Genomic DNA, 10,545 nt, shown 5'->3' on the forward strand with positions numbered 1-10,545 from the left:
GTACCATCGCCACATCTATTTATGTGAAGGAATCCTTGAGTTTCGGGGGAAGGGTACCGCCTGGATAGTGAGAATCTATTTCACATTTTATCCTATCCTATCTCGCATTTTTACCCTAATGGTTAATTGATAGAGAATACCACTATCGTAGTAATTCGTAGGTGTGAATAAGTATTATTAACAAAATACCAAATGAATACACTAATTCTCCCCTGGTGGCCTTCCTCGTCGCTGCGTAGAGGACTCCGGGATCTCCAAAGGAAGTATCAAAGGATTGTCTGTTCCCTGACGGTCTAAGCAGATTAGGTACTTTTAGCATTAACAATTCATGTTTTGATAATTGCACTAATGCTGTATTACGTGTGATAACGTTTTGGTGATTTGCTGGTTTCCGTTCATAGCGTATATCACGTGTAACTGCGACGTAAGCGAAAGGGAAGACAGGTTCTTTCTTACCTTATTACAATGACATTTTATACTAGACACGTTATACGCCCGCTAACTTAAGAGAAAACTTGAGCGAAACTGCTTTGATAGCACACATGCACGTTTTTTATTTTACTTACCTTTACTACATAGACAAATGTTCTATAAAGGACAGAGCTATTAGAACAATGTGATAAAAAAAGACAACTAGTGTTTGACCTTGCGTTTCAAGTCTACGCAAACGTAAATATTGACCATGGAATATAGTGACCAATGATTACTTCAGTCAAAACGGGACATCGATTTTTTTATGTCAAATACTTTTTACTTGAAAAAATATAGTTAAATACTAAAAAACACGCTTTTATGATAAAATTAACTAAAAAGTAGAAAATAATTTTCAATCTATGAATCATTTAAGGAACAGTAAATAGTATAATTGTGGAAAAAATGTGGGGCGCTTTTTACAAAACTGGTAAATGGAGCACCCCATGTTTTTTTTATTAAAATTATACTATATACTGTTACTTAATTGACAATGGCAACGGTTCATTTCGGAGACAACGGCACGAAGCATCGGAAAAAGGGACTGTCCCGTTAAAAACGGGACGTATGGTGGCTATCCCATTGATCCGCATGCTTGTCAAAGACAATGAAATAATGGAACAGAAGGTAAAAAATGTCCAAAACTGTCGATAATAGTTTTAGTACGTCGTTTACGTAGAAATGTTATAGTACAGTTTAACTAAATAAATAATTATTAAATAAAAATATAATTCTCAGACTTACTGAATATGCATATAAATTTTGGTGAAAATCAGTAAAGCCGTTTCGCAGGAGTAGGTACAGTAACTAACATTGTGACATGAGAATTTTATATATAAGATTCTAATTTTACCGTGGTCTTTTTGAGGATTAATTTCTGGCTATACAAAGATTATTTATTAAATTATGTTTAGGTTAAGGAAGAAATACGACCTTAATGATTGAAATATATATTCAATTAAAGAAATTTTAAAATACCGTATACTATCCTATATAAATTTTATGGTAATATTTTTTATTATTTACCACAGGTATCGAAGGAAATTTAAAGATTAGGATACAGAATTTCCCATATATCGATTTTATTTTATTAAAATAAACCATAAAATGTTATATTTTGACTAAAAACACACTAATATAAAAATTAAGCAGTGGGATCTTAAACTATAACATACGACATATAAACATCGTCAGATTCAATAAAATGTCACTTCTGTTCTGTTGATCTATGACCATGCATTTTGCGTCTTTATCACTTTCATTGTCAAAAACATACTTTGTCTCTTTCTGGTTACTCACGTAATCATGGCGGATCGAACACGAAAAATAAACAAAATTTAATAATTTCTCTTCATTTACGTGTGATAGGTGATTCCATGAAGTTTGTTTCTTTTTCGAGCATAATTTTTGCATTTACGCATTGCACAAGAAGGCATTTTGAGGCTTTAAATTCAAAATAATGACGTTCAACGTGTTCAGTGACATTCGTGTGTATTACTACGCCGCGCGAGAGCGACTGGACTTGGCTGGAGTCGTTTTACACCACTTGCCGTATTTTGTATGTTTCAAGTTTTGCCCGCTTGTGGCGGATCTTTATATTTATAGATCAATGCCTTATTATAAAGAAGAGATGTTATAGTGGTTTTCAGATGTAAGTAATACTCATTAAATGCGAGAAAATGGTAATTTTAACAAGGCAAAAAGCCCTGTAATTTCACCGACAGCCGATATAATGTTACGTCAGTAGTAAGATACGGAAGTTCCAATCTATTCTACGAATATCCGCAGAGACATAAAATGGCGGTTGCTTTCGATTTGAAAAGGGTGTTGATAGGGCTTCCATCCGTTTAGATTTTCTCGGATTTGTTTTATATTTTAAGGAATGGCTTCAAAGAGTTACAAACCGTCAAAGGTTCCAAAATTTCGAAAATGCAAAAAAAATGAATTGTCATGAAACTTACACACGTTTTAATTAACACTTTCTTAATTAACATTTTTTCAACGTTATAAGAGGTCATTCCTTGATTATTTAAGGGTCCAAAGGGCCAGGGGATTGGACAACTCTCTATATACTTGGTCTTATTCATAAAAAGTTATAGCACACTTATAACGTTGCTATAGTACGATTGTCAAAAAGTGTTATTCATAAACGTATTTTAGGCACTAAACCGTTCTATAAGCCTTCTATAACTTATAGAGGCCAGAACCCTACTATAACAGTGCTATAAGACAAAGATGGCGGACTCTCATCAGCTGATTAGTGATTACTAACCTAATTTGACAATATGTTTTGAATAAATTTTAAATGGCAATGTCCGTTTTGTATATAAACTTGAAATAATTTATTGAAATATCCGATAAATAACATTATTATATCACTATTTCAAATTACAATGCAAATTTTACAAAGCTTAGATATTATTAATAATCTAGAAAACCGTCCATTTCGAAGAACATTGCACCAAAGAGTGATCCGTTTTCTTTAAACGACGAAGACTTTCGGAAGCGTTATCGCTTTAATAAATAGACAGTAAATTTTATAATTGATCTCGTACGTAATGATCGTAAATTAGATCGCAGAGATCCTGGTACACCTTCTGAAATACAATGTTTACTGCCATAAGATATTGCGATAGTTTACAAAACGAAACTTAACAAAACATTTATATCCAACCAATTTTCACTCCTTTATCTTTTAACAACTTTTGCTTAATATCCTATTTTAACAAATAAAATATTTTTAAATTCGCGGTATTTACAAATACAATGACACTGACATGTTATTTGGTTTTATTGACAACGCATTGACAAGAATGTCAAGACAGAATATTTTTTTAGTACGAAATAATGTCATTTAATGGTGTTTATCTATGGATATTTGTCAATTTGTTCGGCCAAAGCCGTAAAACACCATTAAAAAAAAAAAAAAAAAAAAATCAATTTGTTCGCCGAACTTCACTATAATGGCAACATTTTCATTTATAGTTGACTTTAGCGACACATTAGTTATAGGAGGTTTATGGAACGTTTATGAATAAGCAATTTTATAGAACGTTTTATAAGCTTATCGAACACTTTAACTAATGAGTGCTTAAAACCTTCTATAAGCATTTTTTATGAATAAGACCGTTACTATATAGATTAAAAACATCCATAGACTGAATCTATTGAACCCAAGCAGTTCAACCCCCTCCCCCTCCCCTTCCCCTATGGCAAGATACAATTAATTTTAAATATGCACGTAACTTCGAAAATGTCACAGTTGAATTCGCTCAGCTTAAATATTATTGCTCCATCTACAATACCTAAACCTAACGTGTATAAAGAAATACAAATGTTCTATTATTATTTCTTTGCGCAACACAATCAAGATTACTTTTTCCACCCTAATCGGAACAGACATACATAAGGAAAGTGCGTGGGTTTACGAGTGATGGAGCAATCACAGATTATGGCTTTCCCTTGATTGTTGTAAGTATATCAGTGGCCGCCCTTTGATTAGAAGCGGTTGCGATTTGTCTCGCCTTGTCGAGTTTTCACATATGGTTTAGATTGTGGGTACTGTCGGATTGAAAATAAAATTGCGTGTTGCGCGCGTATTTTTGTTTTATCATTTTTTATTTTTATATGGTGTTTAATTTTAAAATTTGTAAGTACACCTGTATTTAATTTGGTTAATAATTATTAAGTACTGTACATTCAAAAATATATATTTGATAATAAGCTACTAACGCCCCTAAGTCATTTGCTTGGCATCTTAGAATAGTCTCAATCCCATTGTCCGACTTTTTAAAACCGTTAAGAATAAATCCATTAAACATTAAAAGGACAGCAAGATTTATAGATTTATCTGTAAATTATTTATCTACTAAGGTAATGAATACCTACTGCATACATACTTGTCACACCAGAGAAGAAATATATTATAAACAGAAAATACATAATAATATATTTTCCGTAACATAGTAACCGTAACGTTCCCAAACCATTTTATTTCTTCTGAATATTATACTTAAAAACTAGATAAAGGCACTTATTATCAACTGCGTAAATTATACTAAAACGCCATTTTCTATTTTATTTACATTTAGCTATTATTTATTTTTGTTCTTGACTGTACACATTCAAAGGTCTTTGTCACTTTACGTTTGCGCACAATTTCAAGATGATACGAATGTTTGCTTCGAGTGAGGCCCGACATAAAACAGTCCTGTCAAAGTAAAGATAGGTTTGTTATGTTGAAGCCTTCTCGTGTTGAAAGACAGAAAAGATAAAACACTTTATTTGCTATAGGTACACTTTCTAGGCATGCGTATGTAGATGTACCTACATAATAGGTATGTTGTATTGTTTTAAACTGAATAATTAAAACTTGTACTTTTTAATATAATATAGGAGGAGCAGACGAGCATGCAGTCCACCTGATGGTAAGTGGCTACTGACGCCCATGGACATCTGTAATCAACCCCAGATAGAACTAGATATTCCTACCTGAGGTCGGCCACAGATGCAAATGCAAAAGTATGTCTCCCTTACCACACCCTTCAAAACGAAACACAGCAGTGCCTAACACTGCTTTTATTACTCTGTCGCCGGAGTCGAACCACAAAGGGTTCTACCACCTTTAAAACTTATTTTACTACTATGTACTTATTTTAAATTCACAGATTGTTAATTACGATTCTCAATGTCGTACCCGTAAGGTATTCATAAATTATTCTGTCTCATTAGGTACTTTATTAAACGTGCACAAGGAGTACACGTTGATTACATATTTACTAAGGTACTTGAAACAAGAAGATAATCTTTCATAGATCAGAAATCAGAATCTTCGGCTCTTTTATAATATAACTAGTGGTGCCCGCGGCTTCGCCCGCATTTTAAAGAAATAATATGACATACATAAAACGGAAAATTTGTACCTGCATTGGAATGACAGTGGTGCCATCGGTCGAAAATTGGTCTTACCAACTCCCAAACCCTCGTGGGCTCTTGGACAAAAACTTTGCTAAAGATCATCACTTGATCAAATGCATAGTTTCCGATTCTATAACTACTTACGAATTAAAAAATTATTAACAAAACCTTTTCCCACGGACTAAATTGTGAATCTAAACCAGTGTCAAGTCCCCTTGAACGCACACAACAAATTTCATCAAAATCAGTCCAGTCGTTTAGGAGGAGTTCAGTGACATACACACGCACATAAGAAATATATACAGGCTGAATTTTGACTCGAAAAAGTCATTCTCGCAAATTGTCAACTTTACATCTGTATTAAATGAAACTCCGCCCATAGCAAGTTAAATCTATTATAATGGTCCTAAAAATAACCTAAGCTAAGTCGGGCATAAAAATATAAATTCTTGCGAGATCAAAATGTCCGTTTCGAATAATTTGAAACATTGAGCCAAAAAAATTGTTAATACGCGAAATGTTTAAATTGATGAATGGTGGGAACTTAACTGCCAAATTATTATGAAAAAATATGTATTTTCTAAAAATTGCGGCTTTTCCTTTGATTTCTCACATAACATTACTTCCCAGAATTTGATCCTTATAAGCGACACTGCGACGATAGTGGAATAATATAGAGGTGTAATTTTTTTCAAAATGAACTCGTTCGATTCCCGGCTAAGGAAAAAGATATTTTAAAAAACGAATGATGTAGTTTTAGTTTTTATCAAAATCGGCCTCGTAACTCCTTTTAGCATTTTTAGCTAATCCTTATAGTTTCGGATTTGGCCCTGAAGGCCTATTTGAAAAATTCACCCTGTATATAAAGATTAATAACAATGATAAATAATAAATATTGTAAAGCAGGCAGACTACAACACACTATCAATATTAAACTAACTCGTTTGTATTTTATCTTTAAGATGAGTATATAAGACTGTATATAAGACGTCAATAAAATAAAGCACTTCTTTATATAAGACTTGTATAATATCTCCCAAGAACTTTCCACAAAGAATTAAGAGTCGTTTCGTGCCGCAGTAGGTACCGTAGTTCAATAAAACGCAGCCCACATTGCCGGCATTGTCACCATGAACCCTCCCGGGGGAAATCTCGCGTGTTTGCCTCGTGAGTTTCAGTCTAGATAAAAGAAAATAGCGTTGAACGTTATCTTCCCCAGAAGAACTGCCAAAAAGCGGCATGATTTTTTATGTCAATCAAGCGAAAACAATGACAATTTTGTACCTGTGTGGACTTTCATTTAATTTGGTTAACTCATCTTGGGAAAGTAATAACAAAAAAACAAACTGCTTACTGTTTTCAGGATTTAAATATTAAAGTAACGTAAGTTGTAACTGTTAATTGTAACACCCTTGACTTAAAAACCTATGGGTGTTTTGTTTCAGAAAATCACGTGAGAAATTTGATCGGCCAAGGAAGTTTGTGAATATGATGTACCTACATATGCACCTACATTATATCTACCAAAAAATACAGGGCAAACGTATAACGTCCTCCTTTTATCAAATTTATTAAAAAACTTAAGCTTGTTTACTATAAAGTAAGAAATTAAGACACACAAAAAAGCAATAGTTCCTATTAGTAATTCGATTAACTGCAATACTTTTTCAATTTGAAACTTACGAGTGTTACAAAAAGACATCAAAGGAATTTTTCGTTTTTCGTGCCATTCTCGGGTTCAGCTTTTAGTTTTCCCAGTTTTATTAGTTTTTGTTCAAGCCAGAGGACTCATATTGTGTAGAAATGTCGTAACTTTAGGTAACATGATCGAAAACGGAGAATATTATTTTCCATTGAATTTGCCCAATGTTGACTTATTTACTTACCTAATATACCTATCACATAATGTCACATAATTAGCTTAAGAGACAAATACTTTTACAAGAGCTCCTATAGTTTAAAGTGATAATATTCAAGTAGGTATTCCTTTGTATTTATCGATCAAGTGACCCCGATAGAAGCATAGTTATGGAAAACGTGACTACGAAAATTTTCAAATGATAAACAATTTTTGGCTTACTGATCTTAAGCAAAAAATGTATGTTATAGGTAGTCAGACAACTGAACTCGTAAGTACAGAAGCCGTGTCAACACGAAGTTTAAAAAATGTTTTCCTGACTCATTTTAAAATAGCTACGTGATTCTATTTTTATGGTTAGTGCCACTTCTAAACTTTGTCGGTACTATGTTCCAACACAGTGAACCTATTCTATTGCACCACTGAACTTTTAGCTGCCATGTGCTACCAAATAACTCGTCCGTTAGTTTACTTTAACAGCGCCGTTGTTCATTTATTTTCGCGCTTTATTGAAAGTGTCAATAGATTTCTGTTTAAAAAAAACGAGTTTTCATATTCTTTCATTGATACTCATTTTATGAAGTTGCGTTAAAAAATATTAGAGGTTTTTTAAGGAAAATTGTTGAATAAGTACGTATATTGAGTACCTACTACGCTTTGCTAGCTTTTGCTAGAAAACTTCCTTTCCAGGTATTTTAAAAAATATGCGACTTTTGCTCTTAATTTTTTGTAATGAAATAAACAATATTCAAATTACTGTTTAACTACTCATTGCCTTACACTTTTAACAATAATTCATCTATTAGCGAAATATAATGAAAGATATTATTCGTCGAATAAGTACGAAGTCAAGGTAAATCGTCTTTTATGCAAATGCTGCGAAGAGCTCCAAGATTGACAGCCTAATTATTATTTCATTTCACTCGTCGTCTCAAAAACTCTTCAGTCAAAACGTGACCTTTGACTTTTAAACATGAATCTAAATCGAAAATATGATTCCGGCCAAAAAAATGGTTTTCTACGTACGCACTTAGCTCCTACCTTTTTTATTACCTTAATATTAAACGCATAATTATAGTTATGTTTGGTGACATTCCATTTTTTCTTAAATTAACTTTTTTCATTTTTTACTTTTACTAAATACTAATTTTACTACCTTTTACTTTTGCTAAATTACTCTCATCGGATGATAGTTATGTTTACAATTGTACTGCACTACATTCCAAATACCCTTTCAGTAACCTGCATAGCTTCCAAATAACAAAACTATATATAAACAAGTCCAAGGTTATGTGGAATTAACTTTAAAAATATTTAAATATTTTTCGCGGACGTACTTTTTGCGACATCTTAAGATTTAAACCTATGTTTTCGAAGTATTTTTAATAACTTATCTCTGCACAGAAGGTCTTGAAACTTTGTGTTATAAATGAATTGGACTCCAAACTTTTATATTCTTAAGCCGTTATAATCGGGAGGTACAAAGTTTACGGTCTTTGGAATAACCCTGTCTTTATCTGACGGGTTAGTCTGAATAGGATGGATAAAATGAAGTATTTGCTGTGAATGGCTCTTTCCAGATCCTATCTAATATCTATAAAGTTTAGTACTTTACCTTATGTTTGTTTTTTGTCAGGTTTCGGTATTTAGATACCTATTTATTTCCCTAGGTCTAATTCATGAAAAAAACATACTTACCTCCGTATAACAAAACTTTTTTAATATATATTTTTAAATAAGGGTCTCCTTTTTACTCTTCGCGTGCGGAGCCCTAAAAAGATAAGGATATAAGAAGAAATTCCCGAATACAAAAAATACTTCGCGTCCTCACATGCCTCATTTGTAACAGTTTATTAAGAGCACTTAATGTTGGTAGAGTCATCAGTTGGCGACCATCACGCTGGGACGACCATTAATCACGGTGCGTGGGTACATTGTGACTAGGAAATTAGGGTTTGTACCTGACATCGATCAAACTCACTCAAAATTCAAATTAGATTTCAACTGTAAGACATTTTAAATATGAATGAGATGAGAAATATGATGACTGATGAGTTCTAGAGCGATGAGATGAAATGAGTAATTGCAAAATTATCTTAACTAGAATTCGCTCAGTGATCGAAATTCCACCGATAAATTACCTATCATTTTAATAATTAATTAACAAAAAAAAAAAAACGATTAGCGAACTATTATATTGGATTCCAGTATATATATTTTAAATATAGGTAATTATGGGCATTAAGTAGATATATTTTTTTTTAAAGAGCGGGGCGGTCATACACCATAATGGAAATATCCCATAAAATATGATCTCTGCTTGACCGAGAATCACACACATAATGTATTTCTGATACTTATGTATACCGTAATTGAGATAACCACATATAAAAGTATATATTCAGCTAGTTACTCTTATTGGTCCCATTAAGGGTCACATTGGTTGTCAACAGTCCTAGTGGATCACTTTAGGTCATCATTAATCACAGTACCTTAGTGGTTTCATTTTTTTGATATTCGGTTTACTACTTAGCGCTCTTCGGTCATAAAGCTAATATTCTTATAAGCACTGATAGTCTGGTAGTTTTAAAATTCGGTATTTTACGAGCACGATACTTAAATCCCAGGTCTCACTAATTTCCTAAGTTAATAAGTGTGTTTTAGAAATTGATTAATTATAACATTTATTTTAACGGTGAAGGAAAACATCGTGAGGAAACGTACACGTCAGTCTGGTGAAGTATGGCCCAAATCCTTCTAATTTCGTAAAGAAAACAGGTAGGTAATCTCGAATAGATTATATCTCATATATTTTTATTTTTTAGCAGAGAGGCTTCTGGGTTTAAAGGATGTGTTAAGCCAAAGTGGAGATGGTTGATATTTACAACATAGGTTACTATACTCTTTGGGTAGTTAGACTATTTAGTCTTGACGGCAGCAATGTATATGTGACTATTTTCAAACAGAACTTCAGAAATGATTAAAAACAACAACGAACGGCAGATAGGCTATTTTTGTAACAACAAATAAATACAAAAAAGGCGCGCTATAAAAGTCACAAATATATTATTTCGTCGTAAATATACTTACAAGTATAATATACGTTGGGGTCCTGTTTTTGCGAGTCGTGATGGATCGTTTGTCCGTGATGAATGAAAGATAGATAAGTTTATTGACAATGAAACTTTTTGTGTGTACTTTTCAGCTGTAATCTCTTTTGTTGACTCCTTGAATACATCTTTCATGAAACAGTACATAATGAAGTTGTGTTTACTTTGAGAAAGTTGAATTCTGTTTTC

The sequence above is a fragment of the Epargyreus clarus genome, unplaced genomic scaffold, assembly GCF_041222505.1.
Source record: "Epargyreus clarus isolate Ecla_fem2 unplaced genomic scaffold, WU_Ecla_fem_2.2 ptg000004l, whole genome shotgun sequence".
In the NCBI taxonomy this organism is placed as follows: domain Eukaryota; kingdom Metazoa; phylum Arthropoda; class Insecta; order Lepidoptera; family Hesperiidae; genus Epargyreus; species Epargyreus clarus.